We start from the raw sequence: 25,208 nt of genomic DNA on the forward strand, positions 1-25,208 counted from the left end.
AAGCAGAGGCTGACTGCTGGGCTCTGCCAGCTAGTTGCCCTGGAGCCCCTGAGGTGGATGGAGGGGGAGCTCTGGGCAGAGAGGGACCCTCACCAGGCACAGGCTTTGACTTCCAGGGTCTGGCCCCAGAACTTTGGAGACTATAGAGGACATGCTTGCCAGGTGCCATTTGTGAGCTCCAGACATGTGGGGGGTCTCTGCCATGAGAGATTGTGGGGCACCCCTGCTGGGAGACCCACGTCCTGAGCACCTGCCTGATAGAAAGTATCAGAGGACCTCCCAGGTAACCCCTCCCATGTCACCAGGTGCTCTTTCCCTGGGCACAAGCCTCACCCTCTGAGAGGCAGGGATGATGCTGGAAGTGGGGGAGGGGAGGGTGTCCCATGCAGCCTCTCTGCTGGGGGTCTGCAGCCAAGGTGGGATCTCCCTGTGATTGCAGAAACCCAGCAGGGTCGGGGCTCCGTGTTCTGCCCCAGGAGGTGGGGGCAGGACGCCTGGCCAGTCTCTTCCTGGGTCCTGGTGTGGAGCTGAGCTCTCCCGCTGCTCCCACACCACCCTTTGGGACAGGCGGTAGCTCGGTTTTACAGCCTCAGCGCCAATGCATCAAGGAGTGACTCTGATGGAGCCCACAAGACCCACCCCCCACCCAGCCTCACAAATGCACCTGCTCACTGTGGCCTCAGACAGAAAGTAGACAGGACATCTGCCTCCCTTTCCAGCGTGTGGGTGAGGCTGCCTGGATTCTGTCCTCCTCCTGACCCTGCTGTCCCAGCCACGGCTGCCCTAATTCCCCATTGACCTTCCTCAGCTACCCTGCTGTCCTGTGTGGAGAAGCAGCAACTGCAGCCCACCCAGAAGCCAGGCTAGGAGGCAGGGCCGACCCTGGCAAGGATGTGCCTGGGTGCCAACCCTGGTGTGCTGGTCTGAAACGTGACCCCTCCATGCTCGTCTGCAGAGCTCTGCCCCATAGGGTGAAGATGCAGCTCCTGGACCAGTCGCTGCTGAGAGACATAGCCAGCTGCCCGCCGGGCCTGCCCAAGGCTGCTGGGAGAGGACCCCAGCACGCGTGATCAATCAGTCCCAACGATTCCCGACACGCTTCTCGAGTTACACACCACACGGGTGATGTCATAGCAGCCGCCAGCCGAGGCAGCGGAGAAAGAGGCCCCTCTGTTTCAAACCCAAGCACAAGGACAGGCCAGCTTCTTGATGTCTCAGAATTCCTCCCCCTCAGCCTTGGGAATGAGAAGGCTCTTGCTGGAATCATCGTCTATGTCAGATCATGAAAATGATGTGTGCTTGCTGTAGAGGATGTGGGAAGTCTAGAAAAGCAAGAAGATACAGAAAATAATAAGAATTCCACTCCATTATACTGACTCCTAGTATCTTCCATCACATAGCTCTACTTACCTAGCTACTCGTCATTCATCCATGGACCCATCCATCCATCATCCATCTATCCATCCATCATTCATCCATCCATCCATATATCCACCCATGCACCCATCCATCCATCCACCCACCCATCCATCCACCCATCCATCAATGATCCATCCATCAATCCATCCATCAACCCACCCATCCATCCATCCATCATCGATCTATCCATCAATCCATCCATCCATCTGTCCATCCATCCACACATCCATCCATCTATGGCATATACATACACACATAGATTCATTACATCCATCATCCATCTATGCATAATCCTTTCTTCCATCCATCCATCCACTATCCATACACATATATGATGATTCATCCATCTATCCATCCATTCATACATCCTTTCTTCCACTTATCCATCGATCTATCCATCTATCTTTTCAAACACCCTTTCTTTTTGACTGAACACCTCAGTCAAAACACATCCCCAGATGTGTTTCCTAGATTTGGTATTTAACCAGGAAAAAAGCTTATCATAAGTATAATGTGCCGGTCATGGCGGGGGAGTGGGGACGCTGTGGCATCTTCAGTTTTGTATGCTTAAGTGTGTGTATGTGTGTGTGTACGTGGGTGTGTGTTAAAGCATGTGAGTGAGAATGTTGGAGTGAATGTGAATGTGTGTGAGTATGCTTGTGTGTCTCCAGGAGAGAGAGGGATGTGTTGTGCCAGGCTGGCGTGAACTCTGCTCAGGCCTTCCATGAGAACTCTGGGTCCCACCATCTGCCCAGATGTCCATCTGCCCAGCCCCATGGAAGCTGCCTGCTTTCTGCTCCAGTGGGCGCATCAGCATCAAGATGGATGACAAGGCTACGCTTGTCACAGAGCCCACTCTGCCACACATGGTCCACGTTAGCTGACCCCCTTGTGTCCATGAAGCACCTGGCCCGGGTGGTCAGTCGCGCCCCTCCCCCGCCAGCCCACCTCCACTTCTAATTGGGCCACAAAGCTGTTTAATGGTGTCTGCGCGGCTGCAGGGCTGCTGGGGCAGACAATGCGCTATTCATGTCCAAACAGAACATGAGCGATCGGGCTAATATCTTTAAGCTGAGAAGCGAGGCTTAATTGGAACAGATGCTGCAAATTCCAGTGCAAAAGGCCAACTCCTCTGTGATCGAAACCAGGTATGTGCCAGGGGTTCATTTTAATAGTGGCTTTTATTTTTTTTTATTGGCATATACAAAACTCGCTAATACCCTACACAGAGACAGTAACACCTCTTGGCAAATCTTGGCGAGACACCCACCACCCGGCCACTGTGTTCCGGTGGACGCCGCTCTCGCCTCTCCCCTGGATTGAAGCTTCAGGCCTCCCAGAGCACCTGCCCAGCCCTGCTTTGAGGCTTCAGGTCCCACAGATGTGGCCTCCCATTGGTTAGGCTGCCTCCTCATCCAGACACCCGTCGTGTTCCTGCCAATGCACTGCTGCTCCTGCCTTTCCTCTTCTGAGAGTGCTTCCACTTTTCATATCTTAAAGTGAGTCTTCCAGTCCAGAAGAAAGCTCCTAAGCCAGAGCTGATGGTGCTAACACACAGCTTTCAGTCCGTTGCTGAGCTGAACTGGCTTCGTTTGTCATGCCTTCTGCTTTTTCAGAGAAACATGCCAGGCCCATGGCTCCCAGGTTCTTTTGGGACCCAGAAAGAGCCTGTTTCCTGCTTGTCCTAAGGCCCCCGCCTGCCTGCCCCATCCTGCCAGGGTGGATGTCAGAAGACTGCTAAGAGGGAGCCTCAGATAGGGACCCAGAAGCCACCCAAAGGGTGCGCATTCAAAGCACTCCTGGTCTGGCGGTCCAGGTCTGGAAACTGCCTCAGGGTCCTTACAGCGTTGTTTCCATCATAAAAGCTAAAACAAGCAGGCTTTCTGGCTGGTAAGGACTTCCATTTGCCAGCACTCCTGAGAGCCTGAGGGAGCAGTGGGTAGGATTTATCTGAACAAATGTCTCAGGAGGAAAACTTGGCTTCAAGTAGAACCCAACTCTTCCATTCATCCCTCTATTCCCCCACCCATCCACCCATCCACCCATCCATTATCCATCCATCTACCCACTCATCCATCCACCCACCATGGTGGTCATCCATCCACCCATCCTTCCATCCACCATCCATGAATCCATCCACATATCTATCCATTCAATTAGTACTTAGTCAGCTCCTACTAAGCATTCAACTGGTGCATGGCCTCCCTCCCTCTTGGATTGGTGCACATGAAGTGGCTAGGTGGCCTGTGCCCATGGCTGGTGGCCCAGAGGATGCCAGAAGGACCAGGAAGTCAGTGTATCCACTTTTCATGGGCACAGAGGAAAGATGAAGAAGGGGTCCTCTGTCTGGGGCCGGGGGCCGGCACCTGGAGGCCTTTCCTGCAGGAAAGGATCTCCAGGTCCAAACAAAATCCCCCAAGAAATCCCTTCTCAGGCTCAGGGCTCTGGAAAACCTCCAGATAATTAGTGGGCAGAGGGGAGGGGGGCTTAACACCCGGGGAAGTGAGAGTCAGGGGCCATTAACCAGGGGCGGGCCAGCCTTCCTGTCCTGCCCTCTGAGGGCCCCAGGCCAGGGAAATGCAGGTCAAGCAAGGTGGCGGCCCTCCTGTGACTCTGGCCCAAGGTCCCTGCCGTGGAAACCAGGGCCCAGTGTTCCGAGAGCTGCAGGGTCCTGCTGCCAGACCCTCCTGCGTTCGGGTAGCAGAGGATGTGCCCAGACTCACAGTGGGGATGGTCAGCTTCACCTAGGCTCACAAAAAGGATGGTCAGTGTCACCACAACCGAGGCCCAGGTGGCCCTACTCTCGAACTGGCTGAGAGCTGGCCCCATGGTCTGTCACCCCTCTAGTGGTCGCAGAGCCTTTCTGGGCAGCGGGCATCCTGCCTGCCTTGCTGCAGGTGTCCTCTCGTTGGGTGCAGTGAGGGGGGCCAGGGAAGTCACTGCGGGCAGGGAGCTGGTGACCTGGGGAACTGGGGTCAGAACTCAGGCCTGTTCTCCTGGGGACCAGAGATGCCCCTTTAGGAAGCTGCCCCACAACACACATCCCCTGGGGGTGATGAGCAAACCATGTCCCAGAGACCAGCTGGGGCTGTAGCCCCAGGTGTGAAGTGTTAAGGGGACTGGAGGACCGGTCTGCCAGGGAGAGGTGCACCTCCAAGGGTGGATGATGGGCAAGGAGGGCTCCCCCAGGAGAAGGGCGTGGAGATGCTCTCTGAGGCACCTTTGTTTCTATGTCTGTGGCTTCTTCAAGGACTTTTCAGAAGCATGGAATCTTTCCAGAAAAAAGCATGGAGGATAGCATGCCAGACCCACCCATACTCACACTGTCTCCACCTTTTTCACATTGGTCACAAGGACGACCCTCGATCCCATTCTGAGTCCACTGGGATCTCTCAGTGTGACTTTGACCTTCCCCAGGTCTGGTTTGCATCCTCCTGTTGGGGTCACATGCTCAGTTCTGCTTCATGTGTTGCTTGAAGGGCATGTGCTAGTGTTGGCTTCCCCAGCCATGCTGCTGTATGACGTTACAGGTCAGTGGATATGAACGCCCCAACCCCTGTGCTCACCCCATCTCCTGGGAATGGCATCCAGGATCCTCCCCAGGTTCTGCTGTTGTGAATGATGCTAAGATGGACTTTCTTGCAAAGATTCCTTAACACATTCACATGAACTTTTTAAGAGTGAGGTTACTGGGCAGGTGTATCTTCACCAATGAAACTTGCCAAGTCTCTTGGAGGTGTTGTGCCAAGATGGGTGACTCCAGCTGTGGGTGGTGTACCTGAGGTCCCCAGCACTGGTGTCAGTGGCTGGGTTTGGGCGGCCTGTCACTCCTGTTTTGAGGAGCATCTCCCTCAGGGCTCATGATGTTGAGGGTCTCTGTCTGGAGCTCAGGCACTCATGTTACTGCCTCTATAAGAGCCCCTGGTGGCCTTTACCCAATTTTCTATTGGAATGTTTTGTCTTTTTGCTTTCTTTTGTGTTTTTTAAATGAAAGTTTTATTAAAAGACGACATACATGCAGAAAAATGCAGAAGTTGTAACTGTGCAACTGGGTGAATTTTCACAAAATGGGCACACCCATGTATTCAAAGCTCAGATCGAGAAACAGAATATTCTGGTCTGTCACCTTGGGTCTTTCTCATCATGACCCTGCCTTTGGCGCCAAAGCTGGTTACTATCCAAATGTGACACCATGGATTTGCTCTGCATTTCTGAACTTCAGGCAGGAGGAATTATGTGGTATAATAACGTGGGTGAGGCTCTGGTTTCCTGTAGGGAGTAATTGCTGGTGGGTTCTTGTCCCCCTGAAGCATCCTCTTGTTTAAATGAAAGGTTTATCCATCCATTCTAATACTGAGTTGTCTCCAGTGTTATGGTATTTTGATGAAGGGTCTTATCCACAAATCTGTGATTGCCTGTGATATTCCTGTCAGGCATGAACATGGGGCGGGCACCCTGGGCCACATGTGTCCTGGTTCTGTAGGTTCTTTTCAGGCATCTCTGCAAGGCTTTGGCCTGACGTGGGCCCTTCTGGCTGTGTGGGAGGGTTCCTATTGCTTCTTGTTCTTGCAAACACTTGCCTTGTCAGTCTTTCCAAGTGAGCCAAGCCAGAATAGCTCATGGTGGTCTAAACTTGCGTTTTCCTGAAGGCTGAGACAGCTGAGATTGTTTCATGCTTCTCAGGCATTTGCTGCCTCACCTTCACGGGAGCCTCACTCACACGTGGCCATGTTCCTGTAAAGTTTTCCACGGATCCCTCCTGCCTTGTGCATGTTCCCTGTGACTCCAGGAGCCATCCTTTGGTCAGTGATGCTGATGTAAAGGTCGTGGTCCATGCCCTTGCTTCTCTCACTCTCGTGATCATCTTCTATAATGGATGGAATCCCTTCACAACATATAGTTGAGCTTATTCATCTTCTCCTTCTGGTTAGTACTCTGGGTGCCCTGTTCAACATCTTGGCCTGAGGAGGTCATGAACATAGTCCATGAGAACACTAGAATCTTTATTGTTTCCCCTTTTCCAGTTAGAGCTGCCCTCCACCTAGAATATATATTTTTTGTGTTGTACAAGGTAAGGGCCAAGTTTCATGTTTTTGCTGTATGCCTATCCAGTTGATCCAGCACAATGATTGAAAATACCATCCTCTTCCTCCTTTTCTACCCCACCATCTTTGTCAGAGACAAGTGTCTGTATAAGCATGGACCTGTTCCTGAACTCTGTTCTGCTCCATGAGTCTGTGAGAATGAGGGTGAAACCAGCATGGAGTTGGTCAGTTGTAAAGAGAGATGGGCAGTGTATCAGTCTCCTATGCTGTATAACAAATAACACACCCTTAGTGGCTGAGAACATCACCCAATATCTCAGAGTTCCTGTGGGTCAGGAATTTGGGTACAGCCCAGTTGTTCTCTGCTTAAGGTTGCACAAGGCTGTGGTCCAGGTGTCAGCTAGATTGGGTTCCTTTCTGAAGTTCTCGATCCTCTTTGGAGTTCCTGGCTATTGGCAGAAATCAGTTCCCTGTGGCCACAGAACTCAGGTCTTTGTTTTCTTGCTGGCTATCTGATAGGGTCTGGTCTCAGCTCCCAGTCCTCACTAGGTGGCCTCCTCATCCTCAAAACCAGCAATGAAGACCATCCCTCAAGTCTAACTGCTCCCATGCTGCAAATCTCTTCCCCCTAAACTGCCCAGCTCCCTTCAAGGACTCATGTGAGTAGGTGAGGCATGGAGGAAATCCCCCCTCTACTGATTCAGCACCTTAATCACACTGGCAATTAAGTTCCTATTCTTCCCATGTGGGTTGTGTGTGTCGAGGTGGGTGACATGTTCCCCACTGTTCTACACACATCTGGGTAGAGGAACACACATCACTGACATAGCTTGGGCTTTAAGATGGTATAAAGAGTAGATGGAAATTCATTTGCTCTCGCAGCAATAGAATTGGTGGTTGTGAGCTAAGCCAATGACTGTCCAACCTCCCTTGCAGCTAGTTGTAGCCATGACAACTTGACCCACTGGAGTGGAAGTGAATAGGTGACTTCAGAATTGTGCACTTCAGGATGTTCTGATCTTTCTTGTGCCCTCTGTCTTACACAGACATGGGTGTGCAGTCTTGAATCTTCCTGGATCAGGGAGCTATGGGTCATACCTTAGAGGTGGGGAGGACAAATTAGAAGGAGCCCGGGTTCTCAGACAACTTCCTAAAGGAAACTGCCCTGCCAGTCATGGATGGCCTCTCTCCACCCCTGGGAGAATTAAACCTTATGTGTTTAAACTACTGTGTTTGACTTTTTTGTCAAACAGTTTACTAAGCCTAATTCATACTCACAGTGACTGATGTGAGTTAAACTTTCTAATATTAAACCAAGGAGGGCATGGCAACCCCCTCCAGTATTCTTGCCTGGAGAATCCCATGGACAGAGGAGCCTGGCGGGCTACAGTTATGGGGTTGCCTAGTGTAGGACACAACTGAACATCTAAGCATGGCACACAGCAATGTTAAACCATTTGCATTGCTCTGATAAATCCAGTTAGGTGATGACATTTTTTCCCCATTTGTTTGTGTATTTCACGTTATTGGACTTAATTTTTGGCTGTTTTATTTATGAATTTTTTTGAAAAATCTCTGTTCATAAGTGAATTTAGCCTATATTTTTCTTGCATTGTGTTTTTTTAAAAGATTGTTTTTAGATAAGGACCATTTTTTAAAGTCTTTTTTGAATTTGTTACAATATTGCTTCTGTTTTATGTTTTGGGGGGTTTTTGGCCACAAGACATACAGGATCTTTTTTTCCCAACCAGGGACTGAACCCATAACCCCTGCATTGGTAGATGAAGTCTTAACCACAGGATTATCAGAGAATTCCCTTGTATTGCTCTTTTTTGATTTTTATTATCAAAGTGATTTTAGCTTCATTAATGACTTGGGAGGGGCATTTCTTTGTTAATAATTTTTTAAATTGTTTAGAATTTGAACTTTATAATTACTGAGTATTTTGGGGACTACCCTCTAACAATGCTGTGATTCCAATGGTGTGTTGCGTGGGTATATTTTGTATTATCTTTAATGGTAAAGGATTTCTGCTGATGTTTGTATTTCTTTTTTAGTAAGTTTAAAAAAGGAAAACTAAATTCTAGGGAATTCTTCGGCCATCCAGTGGTTAGGACCCCGTGCTTCCTCTGCAGGGGGCATGAGTTTGATCCCTGGCCTTGGAAATAAGATCCTGCATGCTGCATATTTTTTTTTCCTGTGTGGCCAAAATAAAACACACACACACACATACACACAACAAAAAACAAACATAAATTCTAGACCTCTTTTGGATTTCACCAGCATTCCCACTGAGGTGATTTTTCTGTCCCAGGATCCAATCCACTGTGTTTGGTTGGCATGCCTTCTTGGTCTCCTCTACTTTATGACACCCTTGTCTTTCCTTGTCATTCATGGACTGCAACAATTTTGAAGAGTACCAGTTAGGTATTTTGAAGAATGTCTACAAACTTGGGTTTGTTTTATTTTCTCATGATTTTTCATTTGTAATTAATAAATGTTTGAGGGGAAATACTTTGAGGCTATACAAATATCCTGTTTGTCCTTAAACTTTTACACACTAATATTAGCTTTTATTGGTGGATCCTGCTTACAGCAATTATTACTGTTGTTTCCTAATGGTGATTTTTAAATTTTCACCAGTTTATTTTAAACTTGTTAATTACAATGTTTCTATAAGTAAAAGTTGCTATACTTCCACTTTCATTTATCTATTTAATCATATGTTTATGAACTCATGGATATATTCCCCTCTGGGTTTTAATCTAATACTATGATTATTTATTAGAGATTCCTAGGTGGCACAGTGGTAAAGAATCTGCCTGTCAATGCAGGAGATACAAGAGACACAGGTTCAATCTCTAGGTTAGGAAGATCCCCTGGAGAAGAAAATGGCAACCCACTCCAGTATTCTTGCCTGGAAAACCCCATAGACAGAGAAGCCTGGAAGGCTACAGTCCATGGGGTCGCAAAGAATCAGATATGGTTAAGAGACTATGCATACATTTATTATATTACTCGAATTGTTTCAGTTTTGGCCATTGAAAGCTCTTTTGATAGGTTCCCATGTCCTTTAGACATATACCTCCTCCCCATTTTTTCTTTTTTTTCTTTAAGACTTTTGATTATGCTGGTTCCTTTGCATTTGCATATGAATTTTAGGATAAGATTGTCAATTACTGCTTCAAAAAAAGCCAACTGGGAACTTGATAGAGATTTCATTGACTCTCTGGACCAATTAGGGGAATATTGTCATTTTCACAATATTAAGTCTTCTGATCCCTGAACATGAATGCCTTACCATTATTTAGTTCTTTAATTTCCTTCAGCAGTGTTTTAGAATTTTCAGTGTACAAGTCACGAATATCTTTTGTTAAAATTTGTTCCTAAGGATTTCATTCTTTTTGAAGCTATTATAACTGAAATAGTTTCCTTAATTTCATTTTCAGAGAGTTCACTGCTAGTGTATAGAAATATAATTGCTTTTTGTATATTGATCTTGTGTCCTGCAACCAGCTGAACTTGTTTATTAGTTCTAATAGATTGCTTACTCCTTAGGATTTTCTATACACAGGACTATGTCATCTGTGAGTAAATATAGTTTTGCTTCCTCTCCAAAGTGAATGCCTTTTATTTCTTTTTCTTGCCTAATTACCCTGGCAATTATCCCTAGTACAATGTTGAATAGAAGTGATGAGAGCTGCCATCCTTGTTTATTTCTGATGTTAAGGAAAGATTTTTGGTGTTTTAGCATTAAGTATGATATTAGCTGTTGACTTTTCATAGATGTTCTTTTTCAGATTGAGGAAGTCTCCTTATATCCCTAGTTTGTTGAGTGTTTTTGCCTTGAAATGGTATTAAATATTGTCAAGTGATTTTTCTGTATTTATTAAGATGACCATGTTGTTTTTGTTCTTTATTCTATTAATTTGATGTATTAGGTTGATTTTCATAGGTCAGACTAGCCTTATTTTCTTGGCATAGATTCTTATTTGTCATAGTAAATTTTTTACATGTCATTGGATTCAAATTGCTTGTTTTGTTGGATGGTTTTAGTATTAATATTCATAAAGAATTCTAGTCTTTTCCCCTAGTTTCTAGTCTAGTTTTCTTTTCTTAGGATGTCTTTGTCTGGCTTTAATATAAGGACATTATTTTCTTCATAGAAAGAAAATATTCCCCCTTTTATTTTTGTAACAGTTTATACAGATTTATCTTAAATATTTGAAGAAACTTGATAGCCAGGAGAGCTCATGGGTGTAGTAGCTCCATGGGCTGACAGGCTCAAGACCCAGGAAGACCTACAGGAAAAGACTGACATCCCTTTCTGAAGGTGGTCAGGTTAAAGGTATTCCCTCTTACTCATAGGAGGGTCAGACTTTTTGTTCTATTCAGGCCTTCAGCTGATTGGATGAGACCCACCTACTTTAGGGAGGGCAGCCTGCTTCACTGAGTTCACTGATTCAGATGCGAACCTCTCCAGAAACATCCTCACAGACACACTCAGAATCATGTTTCACCAAATCTCTGGGCCCCCTATGGCCCATCAAGTCGACATGCAGAATTAACCATCACACCTTCCTCCTCTCTGCATTGTTTGGTTTGCACCTCTTTTTCCAGTGTATTAAGTTGGAAGTTTGGCTTAGTGACTTGAGAACTTTCTTCTTTTTCAATATTGGTGTTTTAGACTCTATTTGCTGTTTTGGATGCATCCTATAAGATTTTGGTATGTTGTTTTCATTTTTATTCTTCTCAAAGTAATTTCTAATTTCCTTTCTGACTTCTTCATTGATCCATCAGTTATTTATAAGTGTGTTGTTTTATTTATTTCCATGTATTTGTGAGTTCCCCAATTTTTCTTCTTTTATTGAGTTGTACTATCGTTCCACTGTGATCTGAGAACATAATTTGTATGATTTCACTCCTTTTAAAATTACTGAGACTTGTGTTATAACCTATTATGTTCTCTCAACATATATTGTGGTGCTGGAGAAGACTCTTGAGAGTCCCCTGGACTGCAAGGAGATCCAACTGGTCAACCCTAAAGGAAATTGACACAGTGAATATTCATAGAAGGACTAATGCTGTAGCTGAAGCTCCAATACTTTGGCCACCTGATGCAAAGAGCTGACTCACTGGAAAAGACTCTGATTCTAGGAAAGATTGAGGGCAGGAGGAGAAGCGGGTGACAGAGGATGAGATGAGTGGATGGCTTCACCGACTCAATGGCCTTGAGTTTGAGCAAACTCTAGGAGACAGTGAAGGACAGGGAAGCCTGGTGTGCTGAAATCCATGAGGTCATAAAGGGTCAGACATGACTTAGCAACTGAACAACAACAAATGTTCTCTACTGGAGAATGTTTTATGTGTACCTAGCAGAAAGTGTTTTCTGTGTTGCTGGGTGGAGTGTTCTGCAGATGGCTGTTAGGTGCAGATGTCTTAGCATGCTTTTGAAGTCTTCCATTTCCTTAGTGATCTCCTTCCCAAGTCTGCTGCTGCTGCTGCTGCTAAGTCACGTCAGTCATGTCCGACTCTGTGCGACCCCGTAGATGGCAGCCCACCAGGCTCCCGTCCCTGGGATTCTCCAGGCAAGAACACTGGAGTGGGTGGCCATTTCCTTCTCCAGTGCATGAAAGTGAAGAGTGAAACTGAAGTCGCTCAGTTGTGTCCGACTCTTTGCAACCCCATGGACTATAGTATCAGGCTCCTCCGTCCATGGGATTTCCCAGGCAAGAGTACTGGAGTGGGGTGCCATTGCCTTCTCTGCCTTCCCAAGTCTATTCCTTATCAAAAATTGGGGTATTGAAATCTCCAACTATTATTGTGATTGTCCATGTCTTTCTTCAGTTTTATCAGTTTTTGCTTCATGTATTTCAGGGCTCTGGTTTTAGACACATATGTGTTTATAGTTACTATCTTCCTGATGGATTCTTTTTATCATTAAGAAAATGTCCTTTGTTTATCATACCATTTTTGTCTTACATTTTGTCTCATCTGATATGAATACAGCCACTCTATCTTTTTTTGATTTCTGTTTGCATAGCGTATTTCCCCCATTTCTTTACTTTCAAACTGTTCACTTATTTGAATCTAAAGTGTGTCTTTTGTACACAGTGTATAGTTAGATTATGATTTTTAGAAATATATTCTGCCAATCTCTGCCTTTTGATAGGGGGAGTTATTCCATTTACATTAAGTGTAGTTCAAATAATATACAATTTACTGTGATTTTACTGCTTGTTTTCAATATGTCTTATGTCATTTTTGTGGGCTTCTCTGGTGGCTCAAACAGTAAAGAATCCACCTGCAATACAAGAGACCTGAGTTCAGTCCCTAGGTGGGGAAGATCCCCTGGAGAAAGGAATGGCTACCCACTCCAGTATTCTTGCCTGGAGAATTCTATGGACAGAAGAACCTGGTGGGTACAGTCAATGAGGTTGCAAAGAGTCAGACACGACTGAGTGACTAACACTTCATATCACTTTTGTTCCTGTGTTCCTCCGTCACCACTTTTTTTGGTGTAAAATAGATATTTTCTGGTTTGTCTATTTAATTCTATTGTTGCTTCCTTTGCTGTATTTTCTCTGAGGATTACAATTAACATCTTTAAGATGATTACAAGCCAGTTAGAATTGATATCAACTGAATTTCTTTAGTATGTACAAATTCTGCTTTTCTATATAGCTCTCTCTATTCACTCCCCCATTTGGTGCCATATTGTTGTTAAATTTACATCTTTATACATTTTAAGCCCATCAGCACAGTTTTATAAGTATTGCTGTGTACAGTTGTCTTCCAAATCAAATAGAATAAGAAAATAGTTACAAACAAAAAATACACATATGCCGTCTTTTATATTTACCTTTGTCGTTTTCTTTATAGTTTCTTTGTGTGGATTCAACTTATAGTGTCCTTTCATTTCAACTTGAAGAATTTCCTTTAGTGTTTCTTGCAGGGCAGTTCTGCTAGTGATAAATTGTTTTACTCTAACTTACTCATTTTTGAAGGATACCTTTTCTGCGTATAGATTCTTGGATGATAGCATGTTTTTTTCAGAGTTTTGAATATGTGATCCCACTGAGTTCTGACGTAAAAGTTCTCATAGATTGTTAGCTCTTCTTTGCTGCTTTAACATTGCTTCTCTCTCTGTCTTTTGGCAGTTTGACTGTGATGTGTCTTGGGGAGGAACTCTTGGGGTTTATTGTACTTGGAATTCATTGAATCACTTTGATGTATAGATTAATGTTTTTTATTCCATTTGGGAAATTTTGGCCATTATTTCTTCAAATGTCTTCCCTTTTCTCCTTCTAATTCCAGGTCTTCCGTTGTATGTATGCTGCTGTATTTCATGGTATTTCACAGTTCTCTGAGACTCCATTCATTCTTTTTTTTTTTTTTTAAGTATTTTATTATTTATGTATTTTGCTGCTTTGTGTCTTACTTGGCAGTTGGTGCGATCTTTAGCTGTGCCTATGAACTCTTAGTTGTGGCATATGGGATCTAGTTTCCTGCCTAGGGATTAAGCCTGGGCCCCTGCATTGGCAGCTTGGAGTCTTAGCTACTGGATCACCAAGGAAGTCTCTCTATTCATTCTTTTCTATTCATTTTCCTTTCTGTTCTTCAGAATGGATTATCTCAATATACCTAACTTGAAGTTCACTGATTCTCTCTTCTGGCAGCTAACCTCTGCTTTTGAGCATGTCTAGAGATTGTTTTCATTTCAGTCATTATAATTTCAACCTCAGAATTTCTATTTGATTATTTTTTTATAATTTCTATGTCTATTGGTATTCTTTACATGGTGAAATGTCATTCTCACGCTTCCTTTTATTTCTCTAGACATGATTCCCTTTAGTTCTTTGAACATATTTATAGTAGCTGATTTAAATCTTTGTCTAGTAAGTCCAATGCATGGGCTTTGTCAGGGGAAGTTTCTACTATTTTTTCTTTTTCTATTATGGGCCACACCGCTGTTTCTGTACATGTCTCATAACTTTTTGTTGAAAAATGAGCATTTTACATAATATAACAGCTCTGAAAATCAGACACCCATTGCCTTCATGTTTTTGCTGTCACTATTGTTTGTTTACTTAGAGACTTTCCTGAACGAATTCTATGAAGTCTGTGCTCTTTGTCACATGTGGTTACTGAAGTCTCTACTCGGTTTGCTTAGTGGTCATTTAATATTTGGACAGAGATTTCCTTCATTACCTTTAATCAATAAGTCCTTGAGACTTTGCTGAGGGAACTTCAGTGCTCTATCAGGCAGGTAACAACCCTGCCTCAGTCTTCAATTCCTCCGTGTACAGAATTTCAAGGTCAGCTGGAGGTGAGAGGTTAGGGCCTTCTCAGATTTTTCCTGGGCATCTGCATAGCCCTACATATGCTCATGGTTTTCTAGATTAGCAGGAATGTGCTGGAAGCCCTCCTCCAGTACCCACTGGGTTGCTGTTTTTCATAGCTATTGTGAGGGATATGCTGTTGCTTTTCAGACCACCACACTGTCAGGAGTGGGGAGTAGGGTAGGGCAAGTTAACATGCCACAAAGCTTTCTGTTCTTGAGATTCAAGTATTTTATTGAACTAATTCTCTTCAAATTGTTGGAGGCCTAAGATGAATTTCTAGAGTCCTAAAAAAGTTTTTTTTTTTTTTTTTGATAATTTTTAAAAGTGTTCTTGCTTTTAGGGAGGAGCAGAGTTTTGGAGGTCCCTACTCCACTATTCTGGAAATGCCTCTCTTCAGAGTTTAAAATTTTCCATCTCAGTCAAGGTAAAGACTGATAAGCTCCCTTGTAATATTTGTGTGCTGCCAAGTAGATTTTGTTAATATCTGTTCCTTTTATTGAGTTGTATGGGGACCATAGCTTTATGCAGAAGTCTCAGTCCAAACAATTGCCCCTTTGGTGCCTATGGGTTTCATTCCCTGTCCTGGGAGCCCATTTCAAGCCCCTTATATCACAACCAGCATCTGGGAACCAGCCCCCAGGCAGCCACAGTGTTAGCTTACCTCACCTACTATTTTGGGTCATGTTATTCATTTTTGTGCCCCTGAAAATTTCCATTACTCTTTTGCAACCTCAGTTCTCCTTTTGAAAGATGTATATCATATTTGCCTGGCATTTCTAAGCTATTTAAAAAAAAAAAATAAGAATGTTCTCAGGTTATCTTGATTGGCATATTCCTGGAAAAAAGAAGCACTCTATTTCAAAACTCACATAAACATACACATATAGCCACCAAAATGCAACAGGTACAGGAAGGAAACATTAAACCATGACAAAGACAATGTGAATGTCTTGCAGGCAGATGAGTCTGACCTGAGTCCAGGGGTCTTCACTACCATCCAGTCCACCCGTGGTCCTCACTGGAGGTATTCGACATGATGGGAGGGAAGAGTTTAGTTAGGCTGCTGCTGACAGCCAGGACTGACGGAGCCGTGTCATCCCTGAGCCTCTGCCCATCCATAAAGGGATCTAATTTTCCTGAAGCAGCAGCCTGGAGCTTCAGGGACTATTGTCAGAACCTCAGGAGGCCCACCACCTTCATCGGCATTCGGAAACAGTGGGAGATTCATAGACCAATGTTCATTAGGAGACTACAGCAGGTACCAGGAGATGTTAGAAGAGACTGTAACAGACTGAATGTTCATGTCCTCCCACAAATCCATATGTTGGGACCCTAAATCCTAATGTGATGGCATTAGGGAGTTGATTAGTTCATGAAGGTGGAGCCCTCACGGATGGAATCAGTGCCCTTATAAAAGGGACCCCCAAGGAGCTCCCTCACCTTTCCACCACACATGAAGACACAGGAGAAGATGGGATCAATGAACCCGGAATTGAGCCTCCACCAGACGTTGAATCTGCCAGCACTTTGATCTTGGACTTCCAGCCTCCAGACTCTGAGAAATAAATGTCTACTCTTTATAAGCCCCTCAGCCTGTGACGTTCTGCCAAGTGGTCAGTTCTGACCAAGGCACAGGGGATTTCCCCTGGAGAGGCCAGGATGAAGTTGGTATCCCTGGAAGCTGATCTATTTGTATAAGGGAACTTTATAAACTGGGAATAAGGGTAATTGCTGGATTACCAAGGACTCTCCTTTGGTGCAAAGAATGCATCTATCTTACAGGTTTCAAAATCCAGCAGGGAGACATGTTTAGAGCAAGGCCAGAGCAGGTGGCAAAATTGTTCAGAGGGTATATGTCTTCTTAGGAAAAATGTTTGGAGCTATCCCACTCATCAGGATGTAAGTACCACATTTCTCTCAACCCCATATATTCAGATGTGTATTTGAATATATATATCCACACAACTCCAGTTTTCTCTTTTCCCCCTGCTTTCCAACCATTTACTATTGTTGTAAGCTCTCAATTTAGAAATCCACAGAGGGCTGGGATCAGGTTCCATGCATCAAGGTAACTGGGGTCCTGTTTTTAGAGAAACTGGTGAGTGGATGGAGTCTGAGGTTGTTGTTGCTTTTGTCAGTCACTCAGTTAAGTCCATGAAATTAAAAGACGCTTACTCCTTGGAAGGAAAGTTATGACCAACCTAGATGGCATATTAAAAAGCAGAGACGTTACTTTGCCAACAAAGCTCCATCTAGTCAAGGCTATGGTTTTTCCAGTGGTCATGTATGGATGTGAGAGTTGGACTGTGAAGAAAGCTGAGCACTGAAAAATTGATGCTTTTGAACTATGGTGTTGGAGAGATTCTTGAGAGTCCCTTGGACTGCAAGGAGATCCAATCAGTCCATCCTAAAGGAGATCAGTCCTGGGTGTTCATTGGAAGGACTGATGCTGAAGCTGAAAACTCCAATACTTTGGCCACCTCATGCGAAGAGTTGACTCATTGGAAAAGACCCTGATGCTTGGAGGGATTGGGGGCAGGAGGAGAAGGGGACGACAGAGGATGAAATGGCTGGATGGCATCACCAACTCAATGGGCATGAGTTTGAGTAAACTCCGGGAGTTTGTGATGGACAGGGAGGCCTGGCGTGCTGCGATTCACGGGGTCGCAAAAAGTCGGACACAACTGAGCGACTGAACTGAACTGAAGTTAAGTCCAACTCTTTGTAACCCCATGGACTGCAGCATGCCAGTCTCCCTGTCTTTTTTCTGCCTCCTGGAGTTTTCTCAAACTCATGCCCATTGAGCTGATGGTGCCATCCAACCATCTCATTGGGAGGTAGAGCCAAATTTCCTCCTTATCGCTGTGTTATCAGTGACCACTGTGCCCAGAGCACTGATCAAGAGCAGGTGCTTTACCAAGTGCTTTACGGGCACCATGTTGGCCTCCTGGGGTTTCCATTATCCTCCATACTTTGTAAAGAGTGAGAGTTAAAGAAGGATGGGGGCAAGCTGCTTGTGGCCCCAGGGCTACAAAATTGCAGACCTGGGATGTGAACCCAGGGTTTACTCACTCTGGAGAGCATAGTGGTATCATCATGGTTTTTCCTGACCATTTCCTGAAATTCTAGTTGCCCATGCTCACATGTCTTCCTTGAGTCTGCTTCCCAAGATGCGGGGTGTGGCTGTGTGCATCAGGGATGTTCTTACCAGAAAAAGCCTGCAAGGGAGAAGTAGAAGCAGAGAAGGAGGGAGATGGTCCCTTGTGGTCCCAGCAGTCTCTGGAACGTAAGAGGATGGGCTTTAGCTTATACATAAAGTGTGCGGTAGAGGCCATGGTCTGTCCTTTTATACCCCTACATTCATTTTTTCAGGATCCTGCGCTGGGGGCTACATGCCTTCCAGGACCTGAACGCAGTTCTCTGGAGAAGGAGGTGACACAAACCATCGGCACCCAACACTCAGGTAGCGAGGAGATTGCGCCATCAATCCAGGATCTGAATGGGGTCCCAGTAGCATCTACTACATTCCACCCGTTCCGGCTCAGAGTCACCCGTTTCTCAATTCAAACCCAGCCATCCATCCATAGGTTCTCCATGAGCCTGCTCTTCATTCCTGGGAAAATTTATAAGAAGAGGGTTAGTGTGATGTACTGTAGCCCCACAGCTACAGTGAACCTCACAATGCAACTGACTCATCATTTCCTTATTCTGTATGTCCTCCCCATGAACTCGTGCTCCTTCTGGTCTAGCTGACTTAACTAGTGAGAGGATCCACTAGATGTCATGGTTGCTATTTCTTTTAAGACCATAATTAGTGTACTTGTCCATTTACAGTTAACAGCATATTAAAAAGCAGAAACATCACTTTGCAGACAAAGGTCCATATAGTTAAAGCTGTGGTTTTTTCCCAGAAGTCATGTACAGATGGGAGAGTTGGGCCATAAAGAAGAAGGCTGAGTGCCAAAGCATTGGTGTTTTCAAACTGTGGTGCTGGAGAAGACTCTTGAGAGTCCCTTGGACTGCAAGGAGATCAAGCTGGTCAATCCTAATGGAAATCAACTGTGAATATTCATTGGAAGGACTAATGCTGAAGCTGAAGCTCCAATACTTTGGCCACCTGATTCAAAGAGCCAGCTCACTGGAAAAGACCCTGATGTGGGGAAATATTGAAGGCAAAAGGAGATGGCAGTGGCAGAGGATGAGATGGTTAGATAGCGTCACTGACTCAATGGACGTGAATTTGAGCAAACTCTGGGAGACAGTGAAGGGCAGGGGAGCTGAGGTGCCCAGGAGATCCCGCATGCAGGAAAAGCAAACTCACACCTAGAACACACAACAGTCCATCAAGATGAGTCCCTGGACTTTCCAGCAGGGAAATGGTTTCATGGAACCAACTGGCCACTGAGCGGCTGGTTGCCACCTTTGGGGGATGTTGTGATGTCATGACAGATTTTTTTGATGTGATAGATTTTTTGATGTGGACCATTTTCAAAGTCTTTATTCAATACTTTACAACATTGTTTCTGTTTGATGTTTTGGTTTTTCAGTCTGGAGGCATGTGGGATCTTAGCTCCCCAACCAGGGATTGAACTTGAATCCCCTGCATTGGAAGGCAAAGTCTTGACCACTGGATCACCAAGAAGTCCCACTGCATCAAGAATTTGATTATAAGGAGCAGATGACACCCCTGTGCAAAGATATGTGCGCAAGAACGTCCACTGCAGCACCATCTCCACGGGAAGTTATCTGCTCCTAGGAGCCCAAGCTAATGAGCAAAATTAATTCAGAAAACCTCACCTCTACTGGGCTCCTGGGAGGCAAGAGTGAATCAGGCTAGCGATCTTGTGGGGTCCTGCCGCTTGGCTCCCTTGTAACTCACCCTGACTCTCCAGTGGGGAGAGAACCCCGGCAAGCCCACAAACCCTGCCCCCTGTCTACAGTGTGGGGTACAAGCCAGGGTGCTGGGGCCACTTGACAAAGCTGTAGGCCAGTGGCTGTTACAGATGGGGCTCCCGGGCCTCTCTGGGTGGGTTATGGCTTTCCTTGGATCTCCCTCCTTCAGAAGCCCAGGCCACCCGGCCACGTTCTGTGAAGAGGACCCTCCCTGACTGTGGGTGCACAGAGTGGGGGCTGAAGGCTAGGGGACCTGAGCCTGGGGCTCCTGGCTGCTCCAGCTCAGTCTAGCCCTGACCCAAAGTCTTGACTGCCCATCCCCGCCCCTCATCCACTGGCATTAGATGTGGGCCTTCCTCTGACTTGAATCCACCAGATTAGGGCTGATGGGGAAACGCCCTGAATTCGAGAGCCAGTGTCTATGGTGAGCAGAGAACTGGGAGGCCCAAGTCCTTCCTGCCCCAGGCCTCTGCCAACCCTGCCCCTTGTGCTGCTCCTTGCCATGCCGGAACATTCTGCAGCTGGGTGCCCATGGTGCCCTCTGCCTAGCCTTTGGGGTCTCAGCTCAGTGGGGACATCCTCGACCACCTGTCCCTCGGCCCAGTTACCCGGCTCTGACACCATCCGGACAAGTATGTGTTACCTCGCCCCTGCCCACCCCACCACCCACCGAGTGTCCCGAGCAAACTGAGTCAGGCACTCGGTACGTGCCCTAGTGGGGTGTGAGGCCAAGGTGGGGACCCCGGGCTCATCCACACTAAACCTTTGAAACAGCATCCTCAAAGATTTGGCCCCTGAAGGACACAGGAAGGAGCAGCGCAGACCACCGCTCTCCCCCCAGCATGGCAGACTCTGTCCCAGGTTCCTGGCACCCGCCAGGCTCCCATGGCTCTCCATCTGGCTGTTTCAGGCTAAGAGAGCTGCTGCTGATAACTTGGGAACGTGCTGATAAGGGCCGAGCGTGGGTAACGCTTACCTCCCGGCTCTTGTGAGAACCGCGGGTACACTGGGGCTGTGTCAAGTGTCTGCCGCGGGGTTTCCAGGGGTCCCTCTCCTGGGAGTCTGGGCAGACAGGCGGGGTGTGGGGGATGGGCAGTTTCCATTTTTAGGATGAATTCCCTTCTGGAAAGCTGCAGGCACGTCTTTGGCACGGATGCCCAGCCGGGCTCGCTGAGGCTCACGTTCCCCCTTCGCCTGCCTCCTGAGGCTGGGATGGGGAGGGAGCTTGCACCCAGAGCAGCTCCACGTTTGGGGCTCCTTTGAGGAAAACACCAGCCAGACCAGCCGTGAACATGCCCATCCCAGGGAGCTTAGGACCCTGAACCGATGCCTGTGAGCTGGGCACAGGCAGGTGGGGCAGCCAGGTTTGCAGACACAAATTCAAGATGCCCGGTTAAATTTGAACTTCAGATAAACCCAGAGAAAATGCCTTGTGAGGGCAGGTCCTACATATGTGGCAACCCACCTCTGACAATAGGCTATGGTCAGAAACCCGCACACGGACACACCCCTGATTCACCAGCTATGTTGGGCAGTGCCTGGCGGGCTGCTCAGGAGTGGTCCTGGCAGGTGGGGTCCCAGACAGCACTGTCTACAGACCTCCGTGCCCTAGTGGGCAGGCCCGCACGGTCACGGCCAGCCTGGCAGCCACCAGCTGCACGTGGCTACTGCCCAATGGCCTGGGGCCCTGAGAGTGTGGGTGGACATGGTCACAGGAGGCTGTGGCCCCCCTGCTGGACAGTGTGGTGGAGGGGGGAACCAGGAGGCCCCTTTGAGTCTCTGGGAGTTTGAAGGAAATTCTCTGCAAACTGGAGCAATGAGGCACCCCAACCATGAGGAGCCCAAGGAGGGCAAGTGTGGGGAGCAGCGTGAGCCAAGGGAGAGGTCGGGGAGGGAAGGCAGGGTCGGCTGGCCTCTGGACACAGTCTGGACACAGTCTGGGTGGGGATTTATTCAGACTGAAGGACTGAAGCGGTGACGACACCAGCTGACCCTTCCCCGTCTCGGGCAGTGGGTCTGGCCAGGTGCTTGCTGTGTCCACCAGCCCGGCTGTGTTTCCTGAGCAGTAAGGGCGGTTATCAGCCCTGAGGGAGGTGGGCAGACAAAGCACCAGAGAAGGGGGCTCGGGCCTGCAGTTTTCTCTGTGTTGGGTTAGGAAACCCCAGTTAGTTCGAGCCCCACCCCACCTACTCACCACCAAGACCTCAGACCCGTGACCCTGGCTCTGCCCAGAGAGGCCGCTCCTGAGCACCCTGGAGGGTCTCCCTTTTTTTTTTTTTTTTGAGCATTTCTTTGAATTTTATTGAAAATTGACATGGACATTAGAAAGATATTAAGCTAAACGGTGCTGGTTTGGGGTTGTTTCTCCTGGCGAAAGACAGCCTCAGAGGAGCAACGACTGGTCATATTTCTGAGCAAAAAGAACAAAGGAGAAGAAAGGAAGAATGAACACAGATTCTGGAAAACATGCAAATAGGCTGTCTCAGGAGACACGGGACAGTAGAATGGCAATGGTCATAGGGTTATATGGGGATGGGCACACTCAAATGGTATTTCAATGCAAGTTAAATCAATGGATTCAAGACAGATTTATCAACATCAAAGCTCTCCCTCCAGGTCCCACACTGAGCAGAAACCTCTCTCAAAACCCCAAACGGCCTTGGAAGACTGAATGGAGTAATTTTGCTCTCACTAAGCTTAAACTCCCCCATCTCTCCTTTCCTTTCTCCACCTGAATGTTAGTAGATCCACTCACCCTGCTTGCTGAGGAGGTCTGCAGAAGGTCTGTGAATGCTGAAGAAGATATGAATGTTGCTTGACTTTCTCATCCATACTCAGAAATGTTTAATAGTGGCTGTAGACAATTGACCCACTGAACCAGAGAACTGGAGTTTAAAAAGAAAAACAGAAAACTCAGATGAAAAACTTGCAAACAGTACTTTCACACCCACAGCTGAGCTCTCCTGCGGCAGTCACTTACACTTGGGTGAGTCATCCTGCAGTTGTCTCTCTCAGGTTACATTGAGTCCATTCTCCAGCTCGGATGGATCTTTTCCTGCCTTGTTAGATTAGGACAAGACACTTTCATTTAAAATACCATGTAAGTTTGGAGAGAGCTTCTTGCCTGGACACTTGAAGACTTGTTAAGAGAGTGTGTGTGTGTGTGTGTGTGTGCATGCACTCGAACACACGCGCACAATTTGGAGGGAGAGCGTATTGGTTGGTTTCTGGTTTGAGACAATATGGAACCCTAACTCTTCTATAATGGTAGTCTTTTCATTTAGACTTAGTGCAGCTGCTGAAGACAAGATTAAAAAAAGTTTTTCTTCTCTTTGTCTCTTTTCAGTCTGTGAGCCTCCAGCCTGGGAGCCCTGAAACTGGAGCAGCTCGGCAGCCGTCTTCCTCTGTTTCAAAGTGTTCACTTCGTCATCCAGGGATTTCTTCTTATTCTCTAGCTTCTTCCCATCCTGGTGTAGTTTCTTCAGACGGTCAAACTTGTCATGCAGCTCTTTCTCTGCCTCTTGAAGTTCAGCTTTTTTTTTCCCAGCTTTTTTCTCTTTGACTCTCTGGACGAAAATCTGTCTCATCTCCTCTTCTTTTTTTTGGAGCTCCTCTACGAACTTGTTCCTTTTGACCTCATACGTCTCCTGTAAACTGAATGGTTTTCTGTCAGGGTCGGTGTCCTTGAAGCCCATCTCCTCCAGCTTACAGCGGTGGTACCGCTCATAGTGCAGGCCGTGGGTCTGCTCTCGGAGATCCTCCATGTTGACTCAGATCAGCATCTCCCGCAGCTTCACAAAGTCACAGTGGGCTTCATTTTCAGCTTGCGCCCCAGGGATACTGCCACATTTTCATCATCTTGTTACCTATCTTCAGTTCTTTTGTGCTGCCCATGACAGCAAACGGCAGGTGGGCATTTATGGTTCTATTGATCTCTGCTGCTAACTTGTCATCTGTAGGGAATTGGTAGATCTGGACTCTGTTGCTGACAAGCTCGCTGGTGATTTTGATTTTGAACTTGGTTAGCTCACTCTTAGAAATGGCATCTGATTTGACGATGATGGAGCTGATGTTCATCTTCCTGTCCAGGTTCTTCATAGTCACTAGGCCCAGAGACGTCAAGGAATGACCCATGTGGGTGATGAGGTACAAGCAGGCGAGGATGCGAGAGTCATGGTAGGTGTGGAGTACCCTGCAGCTCTTCAGCTCCTACTACAGGTAGGCCTCAAACTGGGCATCGATGAATTCCACCATGGACTTGTAGCTGTCCTCCTTGTTGATCTGGTCCCCAAAGCCCACCATGTTAACAACTGTCAGCTTTAGCCGCATGTTGCTCTCTTGAAGGTCAGAGGTATCGGACCGGAGCTGGATTCCCGGCTGTGTGTGGGTGGCTGGCTCCCCCTCGACCTTGGTGTTGAACAGGGTGTCCATGAGGGTGGACTTGCCCAAACCTGTCTCTCCAATGCACAGGATGTTGAAGCAGAAGCCCTGGCTGACTGACTTATTCACCAGCTGATTGGGCAAGCTGTCAAACCCCACATGTCCAGCCAGGGGGACCGTTCAGCAACCTCTACCCACCTGGCGAGCTATATCGGTCACTGCCATCGCTCCTGCATCCACCAGGGCTGCCATGGGTGCTGCCGCAATGAGAGCTAGAACACAGGAAACAGCCAAGGTCTCCCTCTTGATGGGCCCACAATGTTTATTTCTACAGAAATGTTGTCTGAGCCCCTGGCAGTCTAGGTCTGTGTGGCTTGTTGCCTAGAGTCTGACGCTGCTGGGGGACTGTGAGATGTGACGTGGGACTGAGATGGGTTGGGGGGACCACCCCCCTCTCCTGAGAATGCCTCCAAGATGCTCCAGGGCCTCTGCCACCCAAGCCAGAGATGAATTCTGACAAGAGAAGTTGCCTTTTGGGTACCTTTTAAGAGAAGGTCCCATAGATTCTCGTAAAAAGAAAAAGAAAAGTAAGTCAGGACTGGGGAAATGGGTCATTTTAGAAAGGCAAGCTGGTGGGTGTTTCGTCCCCATGACATTCTGAGGCTGTGGGAAAGCTGCTGAGAAGTGTGTCCATTGGCTCCATGTGCCCGCGGCCACCTCCAGACAGCTCCTGGAAAGACTGCAGCTCACATAGGGGATGCTTTCTGTCACCAGTCACGACACCTGTGTGTGTGTGTGCTCAGTCAGGTTCGATTCCGTGCAACCCATTGGACTGTAGCCTGCCAGGTTCCTCTGTCCACAGGATTTCCCAGGCAAGAATACTGGAGTGGCTTGCCATTTCCTCCTCCAGGGGATCTTCCTGACCCAGGTATCGAACCAGCATATCTTGCATCTCCTGCATTGGCACCTGTGTTTACGTAATGCCAACAGATGGAGGCATGTTGTAACTACACAACTGCTACACAACTCAGACCTCTGACGTTATCCTGTGAATCTTCCCCCGATATTGTAACAAAACACCAAAACGTGGGGGCAGGGGCTTAAAACAACAGAAATATGCTCTCGC

The 25,208-nt window shown here is 46.9% G+C and overlaps 1 pseudogene; it reads right to left on the minus strand.

Moving 5' to 3' along the window:
* Window positions 1-1,257: 1,257 nt before the first annotated feature.
* On the minus strand, window positions 1,258-24,307 carry LOC122452079 (annotated as a pseudogene).
* Window positions 24,308-25,208: the final 901 nt, after the last annotated feature.

Source organism: Cervus canadensis, chromosome 13, assembly GCF_019320065.1.
Source record: "Cervus canadensis isolate Bull #8, Minnesota chromosome 13, ASM1932006v1, whole genome shotgun sequence".
Classification (NCBI taxonomy): domain Eukaryota; kingdom Metazoa; phylum Chordata; class Mammalia; order Artiodactyla; family Cervidae; genus Cervus; species Cervus canadensis.